The following is a 14,544-nucleotide window of genomic DNA, read 5'->3' on the forward strand; positions in this document are numbered from 1 at the left end:
ATCCATACCACATTTTCCATGAGTACAGAGCCAGAATGAAGAAACGGAAGTGCACAAGGGCACAGGGGCAAGCTCAGAACAGCCCTTATCTTGTGCTATCATGGAGGTCCTGAGAAGACCTCCTCAGAGCCATCAGCTTGGAGTTTGAGTCTCAGAAATGTGATCTAGGCAAAGACAAGGTTCTTGGTCACAGGAGGCCTGAGCTGCTTGTCAGAAGCCAGTGTCAGTAAAAGAAACAGATTGAGGAAACACGTTTGTATTATCCACACTGAAGCAGGAGGCACAGCCAGGCCTCACAGTCAATGGCCTGTGTCCTACAGCTGTCCTTCTCCGTAGGGCTTCGGATCTAGTCTCCTCCGGCAAGACTCTTGGTGGCTTCCTCTCTGCTGTCCAGGATGCTGGGGAGCTGTGGCTGGCTCCAACTCCACAGGGACCAGCGCTGTATGGCCTTTCTATGCAGCCCTCTTCTGCCTCAAGGGATGAGATCACAAGGGTGTGTCACCATGCCTGGCGTTTTCATGTGGGTTTTGGGGGTTGGATGCAAACCCTCATGCTTACATGACAAAAATGATCTCCTAGGCCCTTGGTGACTCTTTTTTAGGCCAGAATTCTTAGACAGCTTGTTACACAGTACAAAGAAAATGAGAGGCCACAGCCTTCCTGTCCTGGTTTAGTCAACAGAAGAAAGAGCATACCTTATACCCTTTAGCATACCTGTATTGAAACACCAGGGAAGCAGTTTTATTGGTTAGACTCCTTCACAAGAATTTTCTCCTTGGGAGACTAAGCAATGTTTCCTAAACCTCCTTCTAAAAGCTTAACAACAAACCAAAGTTAGGTCCACCAAAAGTTCACTGTAGTGAACCATTGAGCTTACTAGGCTTACGAGAGCATTGGGTGAGGGGTTACAAGCAGAAGCATGGGTAATCCTAAAATAGCCATGATAGAAAGTCTGCACCCAGCACGGAAGATGGCTCCTCCATGCCTGTGTAGATGGAACCCTTTTCCTGTAGTCTTCCTAGCTTATATTTTCTTACCCTTCTCTGAGCTCCCAAGCCACGGGCAACTAGAGTGAATGGCATACATCTGGCTGGAAGGAGTAGCTAGATAGGCAGGTGATGTTCCAGTGGCCCTCTCTGATCACTCCTTCTAGGAAGGAGTGCCAAGTCACATCCACAGATGGGATGGTCTTTCATAGGCAGGCACAGGTCATAGAAAGAAGGCCGTTGTGCTGGCAGGATAGTTCTATACAGTAGCTCCCGTCACATGTTCAAGCAGGGGCCAATCAGTTTAGCTAGACAATAGGCATCTTTTATTGGCGAGGCCTGCCTGACCTGTATTCGGTGGTCTGGATGTAGTGTGATGGCCAGGGCCACCAGGACAAGAGCAGAGGAAGGGCAATTCAGCTCCTCAGGAGACAGGAGAGTTGCTGCCCAGACCAAGGTGACAGATGCCTGCTGTAGGCACCACGTGGGCACCATCTGCCCACACAGGACACAGTTAGGAAGCCCCTGCCACAGGGAGGCTCTAGGATACTGTGTGGAAAGAGATGGTCTGATGAACAGCTTTTCAGTAAGCCCGGATTGGTAAAAACATCTCCTGGAAAGGCTGTCAATCTCTGCCTGCCTTCTTGGCCTCCCCTCCGCAGTCCCTGTGATCCATATCCTGGTAACAATTACGGTTCTTCTGCCAGACCCTGTATAAACAGTAACAATGTGGCCTCTCTTGAGAGCCAGCATCCTTGAGTTTAGCTCCTCACTGCCCCCCCCCTTCCTAGGAGAACATTCCAGCCCCATGAGGTCAGCAAGCGGAGGGAAGTAGGGCAGGGAGGGGGGCCTTCTGGTTCCCCCACTCCATTCCTTAGTCACTGTAAGTCTCCCAGCTACTGGTGGTCTCGGCAAGCTCTGAGCATATTTGAATCCTCACACTGGTGTGAGGCAAGAATCCACTCTTGTGAAATGGCTTAGGGACCAACGAAAGAGAGAGAATTGCAAGCCCTCCCCTCCCCTCTTTCCCCCCGAACCTTCCCCCAGGGGCCTGTGCTTGGGCAGCTGAAGAATCTGGCATTTGGTGGACCAGCCCTGAGGACTAATGGATGCTCTGCCCACAGCGAACACAGGATGAACCGAGCTGACAAAGCCCGAACGAGGCCCTGAACTTTCCACATCTGAATGTCAGATGGGCTCAGCTCCCACTCCTTTAGGCAGCACCCTTGATTGTGTGGGTGAGGAGATGAAGACTTACCCAGTGAGTAAGGTGGTGGAAACCTGCATCCAAACTCCGGCGGGGATCTAGAACTTCTTCCGTCTGCCTCTGTGACAATAACGGACTAGCGACATCCCCAGTATCATTCCTGCCCTCCCAGAGACTCAAGACATCATTTATAAAGACTGTTCACTGTGCAAAGAACTCCAGGAGAGATGGAGGTACCTGAGAAAGGCAAGGTAGATCCTGGACTCTGCTCGTGCAGCCGGTGGCCTAGAAAAAGCACACTTTTCTAATCCTCAGAGAGGACCCCACCAAGCGTCTCACATTAGCCCTAGCAAAGCCCACTTGGAGCTTCAACATCCTGACAGTCCCCACTCACTGTGCAGCTACTCAAACACCTGTTCTCTTCTTCCAGGCTGTCTCGAATTGGGACCCAGCAAGTCCCTAAACTTATTCCCACAACTCACCAACATTTTCTTGCTGGAAGGGTCATGTTCTTCTGGTTCCCTGAGTCTGGAATGTCATTCTCTTTGCAGCCACCTCTTCTACTTCTAGTTCACAAAAACTAGCTTTTATGTAAACTCCAAGCTGAGTTGTGCTGGCTAGTTTTGATGTCATCAGGGAAGAGGTAATCTCAACTGAGAAAATGCCTCCATTTTTGATGCAATTGGAGTTGAGGGCTCAGCTCATTGTGGGTGTCTTGTCTGAGCACATGCCCTGGATTATATAAAATACCAACCTGAGGTATTACATAAAATACCAAAGCAAGGAAGCATTGTTCCTCAGGGTCCTGCCAGGCGTCCCTGCTATGTCTTCTCGTCATGATGACTGTAAATGTGCATCAACCCTTTCCTCACTCAGCTGCTTTTGGTCATGGTCTTCATCACATCAGCAGCAGCGAACTAGGACAGTGGTGTGTGTGCTTCTGCAGCCCAAGCAGCTGGGAGGACTGATGAAGAGAATCTCTAGTCCAAAACTAGCCTGGGCTGCATATCCTGACACCCTGCCTCAAAACTCCCATAGTGCTACTGAGCTTTGTACCTTTTTTTTGCACATTTCTACACATTTAACTGCTATGAGTTTCATTTTTTAAATATTTATTTATTTACTTATTTATTATGTATACAATATTCTGTCTGTGTGTATGCCTGCAGGCCAGAAGAGGGCACTAGACCCCATTACAGATGGTTGTGAGCCACCATGTGGTTGCTGGGAATTGAACTCAGGACCTTAAGAGAATTGGAAGAGCAGGCAATGCTCTTAACCTCTGAGCCATCTCTCCAGCCCCTATGAGTTTCATTTTTATTTCGACTTGGATGCCTTTCATCCTTCTTCCTCTTCTCATCATCATTATCATCATCATCGTAGGTATATGAATGAGTGCCTCGTATGTTCAGGTGTGCATTCCTGATTGCCAAGGAAGTCAGGAGAGGGCATTGGATCCTTGGTACTGGAGTTACATGTTCTGGGACCCTAACCCTTGTCCTCTACAAGAGCAACAAATGTTCTTAATGACAGAGTGGTCTCTCCAATCTCTGCCCATCATCTTTCACTATTGCTTATTATGTAAGTTTAAATATAATAAAAACCAAAAACCAAACAAGCAAAAAGCAATACCGGGCGGTGGTGGCACATGTCCTTAATCCCAGCTCTTGGGAGGCAGAGGCAGGCACATCTCTGAGATGGAAGCCAGCTTGGTCTACAGAGCGAGTTCCAGGACAGTCAAAGCTACACAGAGAAATCCTGTCAAAAAAAAAAAAAAACCAAACAAAAAAACCAACAAAAAATAAATATAAAAAGATTAAAAACAATGTAAACAAAAGCTAATAAAAAACCAAACACATCAAATACATTCTGATGTTTCTCTAAAAGCTTTTCACTACAGCTAGGCTTCCTCTGTCCATCCTGCAGTGAGCACTCATCAGGCATGAGACCCAGGGTTAAGTACTTCGCACGCTGGGTCTCTTTGCTTCCTTAATTCGCCATTTCGGAGGAAGAAACTGAGGCTCGAAAAGACTCGACAACAAGTCACGGCCTGCAAGTAAACCAAGGTATCCGACTTTCCAACTGCCTCCTGTGACTAGGGCTGGCTGGCCTCTCTAAGTCACTAGGTGTGAGGCCACTCCGCAGGCTCACTTCTGCTGTGATTGACAAGCCGTCCATCCACGCCAACCCCAGCGGCTCCTGGGGAACTAGGAACGCACACTGGGAGACCCCAATGGAGGCAGGTGTGCCAAAGGTAGAGGCACCCGCCTGAGATGGCCCCGCGCTCCCACTGCACCTCGCCAGATCCGCTTGTTTGTGCCCAAGCTTACTCCCAGCGCGCGCCGCCTGTCACCGTCACGTGGCCGCCCCTCCCCGCCCCACCCCTCGGTCGCTCGCGTGGCTCCGCCCTCCGCGCCGGCCCTTCTTTCGGCCTCCTTCAGAGTCACAAGATCTCTCAGTGGGTCTTCACCTTCGCGATCCTTCCGCCGTCCCCGCCCCCACATTAAAAATCCCTTTCGGTTTTATTTTTCTAGGCCAGCTTGTATCGTCACAAGTGGGATAGCCTGTTCTATCTGGAGAAGCAGATGACTTTGGCCGTCGGGCATTAAGCTCGGGGTGTAGGAGGCCCCAGGATAGGGACTCTTTTTCATGGCGGAGGCCTCCGCCGTTTGGAGACGCATCACGCCAGGGGGAGGTGCTGCGCGTCCAAGATGGCGGCGCCCTGTAGGCTGGAGGGACTGTGAGGTAAACAGCTGAGGGGGAGTAGACGGTGGGTGAGTACGGGGATATTTCCCCCTCTTTTTCTTGTGGGCTTTTCGGGGCAGCCCTGGCAGCGCGACCTCAGGCTGCGGGGCACTGCGGGGCGCGTTGGCCGAGTCGGGGGTCCGGGGAAGGGGGTTCAGGGAGCGTCTCGCTCGCCCTCATCGCGCGCTGGCTCCGGCGGGGCTCGGCTAGGGCTGGCGGGGCCCCGGGGAGCCGAGGCGGGCCTGGGCCGTCGGAAGGGACCGATGGCTGCAGCTTCGGGTCTGTGGTGGGCCCGCTCGCCCGCCCCCCTCGCTTGTTGCGCTGACAGGCTCCCGCGGGGGTGCGCGGCGCAGGTCCGAGACCCCGGGCCGAGCCGGGAGACCTGGGGGTGGGGCCGCGGCCCGAGACTCCGCGGCAGCCGCTGGCGCTGCGGCTGGAGAATGAATGAAGGCCGCCCGTGGGCGCCCGAGACCGCCCAGCGCCCGCTCTGTCGGAGAGAGTGTGCACGGCCGGCGTGCCTGGCTCCGGGTGCACTTGTGGGTGTTTAATTGATGCCGGGAGACAGTTACCTTCTAGTCGGCAGAGGTGCTCGTTAGGGACAGCTACTCGCCCAGTCACTGCCGGACGCTCATTCATTCATTTGAGGAACGGGAGGGCCCCGCAGCCTGGAGTCCCAGACACCTTTGTGGAGTCGAAGCACTTTCTTTGTGTTGGGGTTAAAAGAGTTTGGCTTCGTGCGATTTGAATCTGGGATGGGAGGGACGTGGGGGCGGGGTGGGGGGTGCGGTCATCGGCAACCGGCTAACGTTTGAGGGGATGGGGACTGCCTCTGTGCCCGGGCACTATTGGAAGTGCTTTGCAGCCATCCTCTCTCTGCAGCTGGACAAAGGAGAAGCAATCTGCAGTCTCCCTCGGTGAAGAAACTGAGGTCTGGAAAGATTGGGGTAATTTGTCCAAGGTCACACCCCCTTAATCTGAGACAGCACTGGAACCGAGGACCGACTGGTTTCATTTGCCTGTTATTTGATTAAAACTGGCCTATTATTAAGTGATTTAGTTAATCATTTGGCCAAGGTCTCTGCTTGTAACTTTAAACCAGGGTGCATTTTGGCTTGTATGTCTTATGCTTTTTGTTTCTTGTAGCACTTTGATCTTGTTAGTCCTAATTAGATTACACAGTATTTTGTATTTTTCTATAAACCGATGACATTCACTAAAAAAAAATTATTCAAACCCTTGCTTTAAAAATAGTGTAAATTAGCCCTTTATTTTACATAGAGTAAGCTATGAAAGAACTAAAATAGACTAATGTTCTTCCGAGATACTTTGATTTATAACTTTATGATCAAGTTGGAGTCATCTGCATTCAAACAGGCTGGGAAAATGCAGCGGTAAATTCCGGGAAGCATCACAGAGCCTGGTCTTCTGGGAGCCCCTGATTTACTGAGCAACCCAGCTGTGATTCTTAAGTTGAGCATCCCTGAATAAACCTGGGATATGCAAATAGGAAAACCGATTTAGAGTTTTGTAAGGAAATGTCCCTTTAACAGTCATACATCAGGCAAACGAGGCTCCTCAGACTTCTCTAACCACCTGGTGTAAATGTAGGGGTATTTATAGAGGATGTAAACAGAAAATACCTTCTTACTAAAGTTAATATCATCTCTAAAAACACCATTACATCATGGGTCTAGAAGGGCAGATGATGTAAGCTTTCTCTGCTTCATGCATTTCCTGGTGTCATGAACACTTGGTATGTCCCTAAATTCCTAGTTCTAAGAAAGCAGGCTCGGCTTTCTTGCATGTTTTCATTATGCTGAAGTGTGTGCAGTCTCGTGCCTTGGCTGGGCTAAGAGCAGCGTCGTCTGGTTCTTTTGCGGTGTGATGTGAAGCTTTCAGCACAGACCTGGTTTCACTTGTGAGATAAAACTCAACAGTTTGATCAGACTGTGTAATGTTTGCAGGGGAGCACAACTGCTAGAAGCAAGGGATCCCAAACTAGTTCAGAACCTCTGTGCACACAAACATCTGGCCCCTTAGTCGGTATACCTACATATTCTGTCCTTGAGGATAGACACCCTGCCCATGTTTGTTTGTTTGTTTGTTTTGGAAGAAGTCTTCTCTGTACTGCTAAGGTAGGTGATCATAGGCTTAAAGTATCACTTTGGCTATTTGCTTTTTTAAATTTATGATTTATTGTAGAGGGCTTTCTTAAGCTATCATATTCAAGTAGTTGTGGATTTTAAGCTTTGTACACAGGTAGCTTGACCTGTAAGTGCTGTCTTCTTTCAAAGTTTTTAGATTGTAGGTATGTTTGTTTTTTAATTCCAATGCCATACTGAACTAACATTAGTTTCTCCCAGAACTGACTAGATATCCTTGAATGCCAGATTTCTTGAGTGAAAGTCTTGCTGAGTGTTAGTAAATATTCTGACCAGTGTTAATTGGTCTTCACTCTATGGTAATAGTTCTATAATGACAAAGACAACGAACGTGTGACTCTTGGGCCAGCTGGGAGGGTGAGCTTGTTTATCCTTTAAACAGAGATTCCCTTTATTTTCTCTTATAAATCTCCTTTTAAAAGACAAGTCTTATTGGTCATATATAAGTAACTTCAGGCATAAAAGAAAAGTATATGAAATAGTTGAGGTATTTTTGTTGTTTTGCTCATATGTGTGTTTTAAAGCCTCTGATCATTGCTTTTTTTTTTTTTTGGAGTGCATACTCATTTAAATTGCACTGAGATTTCCTGTAAAGTAATTTGAGTTTATTTTTTCTCTTCTTATGTCTGTGACTTAATGTAAATTTTAATGAGAAAGAGTAAACACACACACACACAAAAGATGTGTGACCTCAGGACCTTGTCATTTTCAGTTTCTTCTAGTCCCTCCTCTCTTTTGGGGGGGTATAAAAGGAAATAGTAAAAGTAACTATTTTATACATTTTATAGCCAAATGAGTTCAGATTGATATCTAATGAATAAGTGCCTTAAATGCACAGTGTTATTCCCAAACAAGGCATGGTAGTTACTGACCTGCAATTCATAGGTCATGATGTAAGTAAATAGGGTCATAGGGTCAGGATGCTTTTGATTTTATCTTAGTCTAGTGATGAGAGCAGGGCAGGGTGGTGGTGCAGGTAAGGACAGAAGCAGTACTCTTCTGCCTGCGGTGGTTAAATTTGTGCTACATTGTGTCCCTCACAGAGAACAGTAGCAAAATTGAAGTGTATCAGTTTTAGGTTACAGAATGGTTTTACCAGTGTTTCAAATACCTGCTAGTAAATGGCTGGGCTGCTAAATTAGCACTCTACTCTGCAATACATTTTGTTTAGTGGTAACATTGTTAGAAAAGTTTGTTATGTGCTAAGCACATCTAAGTGTTTTTGTATCTGATCCCCCTTTACTTTTCTTATACCCTTGGGGAGAACAGGAAAGAATTTTGAGACTTGCTGAGCAGGAAGATGAACTGTGTTGGATTGGCTTCAGAAGCCAAGCATTTAATGTTGTATTAAGATAAACTGCACAGTCTGCTGATCTCCTAAACTAACCCATAGGTCAGTGGGATTTTAGTTTTTTATTTTTATTTATTTTCTTTTATGTGTATTAGTGTTTTGCCATGGGAACTTTAAGGTCCTCTTAAACTGAAGTTACAGACAGTTGTGAGGTGTCTTGTGGGTTCTGGGACTTCAACCCAGGTCCCCTGGAAGAGCAGCCAGGGTTCTTAACAGCTGAACCATCTCTCCAACTCGTTTGTTTATTTTTTTGAGGGGCTCATAAAATGTAGGCCAGTCTGGACTTACTGTATAGGCAAGACTTTGCTTGAGTTTCTAATCTTTCTGCCTCTCCCTTCTCATTTCTGGGATTACTGGTATACACAGTCATGTCTAGTTGGGTAGTGGTTTTTAAACTTTTGGGGGGCTGAAGCAAATCTTATTTTTAAGGTCTGTAAAAACCTGTGGGCCAATATTTCCTTTTCTACAGATGATACCCCATTGCCCCAAAATGCATATAGATAATGAGATTTTGGAAACAGTGTTAGAGATTTTCTGAACCTTGCTTAAAGCCCAACCAGTCATTTTAGATAGCTTACTGCTCTTAAAAACACATTTGGAGTATAGAGAGATGGCTAAGTGGTTAAGAGTATAATTTCTGTCATCAATATGACAGTTCACAATCACCTGTAATTCCAGCTCCAGGGGAATCCAACAGTCTTCTATCCTCTGCAGGTACCAGGAACACATGTGGTACACAGACATTTTTCAGACAAAACACTTATACATATTAAAAACAAAAACAAAATCTCAGCAAAATCTACACACTTAGGCTTTATTAAAAACATTTTTTGAAAGATGGTAGGTAGGAAGTTCACTGGTGGAACCTGTTATATTTTCCCAAGGTTTTTATATATAGATTTTTTTCTTACTGTCTTCACCACTTTTCTTCTCTCTGGATTTCTCCCCTCCCTCTCTCTCTCTCTCTTACACCCACTACAATTTATTTCATAGTTATTATTTTAAAGTTTTTATTTCTCTCTAACACATAGGCACCCACTAAGGTTTATTTTATGATTATTATTTAAAAAATTTTATGTCTGTGTGTGTATATGTGTGTACGTGTGTGTGTGTGTGTGCCTGAGTGTGTGTATGTGCACCAAATGGATCCAGGTGCCCGAGGAGACTGGAAGAGGACTTCAGTGCCCTTGAACTGAAGTTACAAGTCCAGTTTTGTTTGGTTGTGACCTGCCATGTGGGTGCTGGGTACTGAACCTGGGTCCTCTGCAAGAGCAGCTAGTGCATTTAATTGCTGAGACATCTCTCCAGAAGCCCCAGACTCCTGTACCCTGCTCCGGGTTCTTGACCTTTAGTGGTGTTGGAATCACCTCAAAGGTCCATTGCCTAAGATTCATGCCCTGCATCATAAAGATGCAGGACAAGGCTCAGGATCCTGTCTGCGCCCCCCCCCCCCTTTAGTTTCTTTGTATTTTGAGGAAGAGGGTTTTTGTTTGTTTGCTTGTTTTTGTTTTTTGAGACAGGGTTTCTCTGTGGCTTTGGAGCCTGTCCTGTAACTAGTTCTTATAGACCAGGCTGACCTCGAACTTAAAGAGATCCTCCTGCCTCTGCCTCCAGAGTGCTGGGATTAAAGGCCTGAGTCATCACCCACCCGGCGAGAAAGAGTTTTATTGGCTGTCCCGGAACTCTGTAGACCAGGCTGGCCTTGAACTCAAGAGATCTGCCTACCTTTGCCTCCCAAGTGCTGGAATTAAAGGCACACAACACCACCACCTGGCATCTCCCTCCCTTTTTAAGAACATGCATTTCTAATAAGTTCTTGGGGAGCATACTTAGAGAAGCACTGTCCTGTGCTGGCAAGCCCTGTGCCTTCTACCCTGGATTATTTCTGTTTGTTTTTGTTGTTGGAGACAGGTTCTCAGTCCATCTCGTGGTCTAGCTTTCACTGACTTTGTAGTCCAGGCTAGCCTTGAAATTTTCATGCTCCTGTCTTGGCTTCTTTAGTGGTGGGATTACGTGCCTGAGCTCAGCTGCCCTGGAATGCTTCTGTTTAGGGACGCTCTATGTAGTGAGTTCTTGAATATATATTTGGTATCTTTTATTTATTTTATTGTTTTTTGAGACAGTTTTTCTTGACTGCCCAGGCTAGTCTGGGGTTCACTCCAGTCCAACTGTCTCTGCTCCAAGTGCCAGATCACAGGTGTGCATGACCATGCCCAGCCCAGGTGCATTTTCATAGTACATAATTTTGTTCATGCTAATTGTCAAAACGGAACCATTATCTGAAGAAAAAAAATTGTCCTGTGGGCCTATATCTAGAGGGCTTGTCATCTTCAGAGTTAAGTGAGCTTAGTAACCTGTCCATTGTCCATTGAGGACTCTAAGGACAGGAATTACAAGTGGACAGTCTGGTGTGTTGGAGCTTTCTTGTCCTGACTTCTGTGACCTTGAGAGAGTCTACAGCTTTGAAGACTAAAAATCACACCTATACCATCAGCTTTTTTCCCCTTTCTTCCTTTTGTATCCAGAAAGAATTAAATCAAGTGTCTAATTTGTTTGCGTGCATTAGTGCTGAGAGCATTTTGATTCAGTTAATGAGACATTTCTTTTAACTCACATGAGTTCCTGAGCTAGGACCAAATACGTATAGCAGTGTAACATTTCTGCACTGTCTCAACTATACTTGATGATGCAGGAGTCTGTTTGTGCATGAGTCTGTCTGAATCGCCTTTAGGTTTTTATAGATAAGATCTTGACTAGAGAAGATAGGTTATAGTTAAAGAGACATTCACCCTCAGTGGTACTGAGAGCTGCATTTGTATATTATAGGCCATTGTGTACAAAGCTCTCTGAGGTGACTTGACGTGCAGTTATTTATCTTATCTGAGCCACTGTCCTGACAGAGGTAGTGAAAAGATATATACAGTCCTGCTAATGACAGATGTTGCTCTGGAGTTCATGTGTAATCCCAGATATATAAATGATCTGGTGATATCTAAAGACTAAAATTAAGTAAAATAAATTGTGATAAAGATAAATCTGCCACCACTGTTTACACCCCGGTGACACACAAAGCCCCTGTCTTCCTCAAGCTTGCTTTTTTTTTTTTTTTTTAATGTATACAGTGTCTGTGTGTTTGCCTGCAGGCCAGAAGAGGGCACCAGAACTCATTTCAGATGCATGTGAGTCCATGTGGTTGCTGGGACTTGAACTCAGGACCTCTGGAAGAGCAGGCAATGCTCTTAACTGCAGAGCCATCTCTCCAGCCCCCTCTAGCCTACCTTTTATTTTTACTTCAGAAGACTGTTTATAGAAATGAAATTATGGAGGAGGAGTTGATTGAGGAGGGGGTCAGTAGGGAGGTGGGAGGAGGGAATAGGAGAGGAAAGAGGGGAGGCTGTGCTTGGAATGTAAAATAATAAAAGAATAACAAGAAAAAAAGAAAGTTACAGTGAACATGACTTTTGGATATCAAGGAAGGAAAACTCTAGATATGAGGTACTTTTCTTTCTTCCTCATGTCTTTTGAAGAAGTGGGGAGCTGATGCTACTCTTACGTTCTGATGAGCATTTCTACCCGTACTCCTTACTTTCATGGAGGTTCATGCTTTACCTCTCACTTGAATGAACTCCCTTCCCCTGGGCAAGATTTAACTATAATAAGAATAAGTGAACACTTAAAAATAGAATACTAGTAGATAGACTTTAGTGTATCACAGAAAACTGAAGCCAGCCATTTCCATTACCATATTGTTAAGCATAAGGATAAAGTAATGAAGTCTTACTGTTGAGCCAAACCCCACTTGAATTCCTGTGGTAGTGTTCTGTCTAGGAAAATGGCCCTAGCCTGGCAGACTATAGGATCTCACCTTAGTGTATCCTAATTTTATCCTCACCTTAAGTACTTCTTTTCAGGTAGAAGATCCAAGTGGGATTACTTTATAAGAGGAAGTCAGTGTGATTCACTGATTAACAGGTGGTTTTAGGATTCTGAAGATGAGAGGCTTCTGCACCAGCTCAGCTCTGTTACTTGGTGGAGTGGAAGCAGCTAGGTAGCATTTCTTGTTTGCAAGATCTGGCCAGGAGCTTTTATGGGGCCAGTGGCCAGCAGCACTGCCCACAGACTTACTGTGGCTGCTGAGACAGTTGGCATGGCGCCCTGAGTGTGTGCCACGTGGTGCTGTATCACCCTGTCACTAGGGCAGAGACTGTATTGGAGAGGTATTCAGTCCTGCTGTTTGACTTTGACCCAGAGCTTGTCCTCTACCCCATGTAAGTAGATGTCTGTAGTATGGAGCCAGGATTGACAGTCGGGGACTTTAGTGATATCCAAGGGAACAGACTGAACATTTGCCTTTTGTGTACTAAGTACCAAGATAATCCTGGGTGTCTCAAACACATGGCCCCTGTCTTCGTGAAGTTTACAATCTTCCAATCAGATAATCCCTAAACATGGGGTTAAGAACCCATACATTTTGAAAAATGTATTTATTATATATTTGTTTTGTGTGTATGTGTGTAGGCACACACACCACTGTTGATGTGTGGAGGTCAGAGTACAATTGAACGAAGTTGTCTTTAATATAAACCATGTGGGTCTCTGGGGATTGAACTCAGGTTGTCAGGCTTGGCAGCAAGTGCCTATACCCTCTGAGCCTGAAGCAAGTTCCTGAAACCCACTGTTTCTGAAAGGGCTCATGTTTAAAAAGCAAACTGGAACATATTCATATATATACTTATTTGACATGGAGAATGAATAGCATGGACAGAAGTAGGGTAGAGGGGAAGGGAAGTAGAGGAGCTACTGTTGAAATATTTTATTCCTGTCATGTAGGATTAGACTTAGCCTGTGTTGCTTGAAGGCAAAATCAGGTTTGTACATTAAGCAGCCCCTGTGGCAGCTGCCGGGCGCAAGTACTTTGTTGGCTGCAGTTGCTCCCCAGTGTGCCTAACAGTTCCTCATACTCACTTAATGGGGTTTTAGAAAGTGACCAGTACGGACTTGTGGTGGACCAGGAGCCTGAGCTGATGGGGCCTGGCAGTGGGAGGGCAGAGAAGGCCTAGGAAGGTGGATTAGCTGAGGAGAGGGCAGAGGTTTTAGATGATGTGACTGGATGTGCCTGTGCTCAGGTGGTTCAAATGCCTTCTTGGCTGAGGAATTTAAATTCTCTGAAGGCTATATAGCAGGCTGGAAGGGAGTGTGGCCTATGAGAGGTGATGATGCAGGCCCACTAAGTTTTTTGTGCCTCTTACTGACCTCACTACTATGGCCAGTCTTCTGAGGTCTTCACTGGAGCTCTATGTGAGTGTGAGGTTGTGGATATTCTCAGTTTACCTGGAAGATAATTCACGGTAAGACAGCACTAAGCTAAGTGACTTAGTGAACATCCCAGAGCCAGAAGTGAAAGAGCTAATGTTTCAGTTGGGAGCCCATTCTAGACTACCCTGCCCTCTTGCTGCTCGTACAGAGGAGAGGAGGCTCTGCTCTTAGAGTTCACTGCAGTGGGAAGCAGGTGACCACCTGCCAAGGATGGGGGCAGAGCTGTACTAGGCCAGTCTAAACTCCCTTCTGATCAGGTCTTAGGTTTTCCTTCATTTTAGGGTTATTATAAATACATATGTATGTGTTTTTTTTTTCTAGTGACCATGAAAGACACCAGGCTGACAACACTGGAAACTGATGCACCAACTGTCCTCAGAACAGGTAAGATACACATTTACCTAGTGGCTGGAGAGGATGGGAGGGAGTGTCTCACCTTGCCCATGGTGCCCCAGCATGCAGATGTTTCTTTGTTCAGGGGTGTAAGTGTTTATATTCTTAGCTCCCTGCCAAGCACTAGAGCATATATGGCTTGAGGTAGTCAGCCATATCACCAGTGACCTCTTAATTGTTGTTTGATGCCAGGCACTGAGTGTATTACACAAATAGCTTATTTTCTTTTTCACAACAACACTTGGTCTATTTCCATTCTATAGAAGAATTGGCCTCAAAGATGGGCCATCCATGAAAATCAGTTCTGTGAGTAGAAAATTCTTGTTTTAACCACTAATTAAATTGAAGCCTAAAGCCAGTCATTTAACTAGGGAGAAGTTTTTA

General features: G+C 45.9%; 1 protein-coding gene across 4 annotated transcripts in view; it reads left to right on the forward strand.

Moving 5' to 3' along the window:
- The first annotated feature begins 4,846 nt into the window (after nucleotides 1-4,846).
- Nucleotides 4,847-14,544, forward strand: part of Tsc1 (TSC complex subunit 1) — a 44,464-nt gene continuing 34,766 nt past the window's right edge. For 2 of the 4 annotated variants that reach the window (XM_050154996.1, XM_050154999.1), the window contains exons 1-2: nucleotides 4,868-4,967; nucleotides 14,089-14,151. The gene's annotated coding sequence lies outside the window, so the exon portion shown is untranslated. Of the gene's footprint in view, nucleotides 4,968-14,088; nucleotides 14,152-14,544 lie in introns of all 4 variants that reach the window. The other 2 variants (XM_050154998.1, XM_050154997.1) reach the window with 2 other exon arrangements.

Source organism: Alexandromys fortis, unplaced genomic scaffold, assembly GCF_014885135.2.
Source record: "Alexandromys fortis isolate MF-2015 unplaced genomic scaffold, M_Fortis_MF-2015_v1.1 scaffold_72, whole genome shotgun sequence".
Taxonomy (NCBI): Eukaryota; Metazoa; Chordata; class Mammalia; order Rodentia; family Cricetidae; genus Alexandromys; species Alexandromys fortis.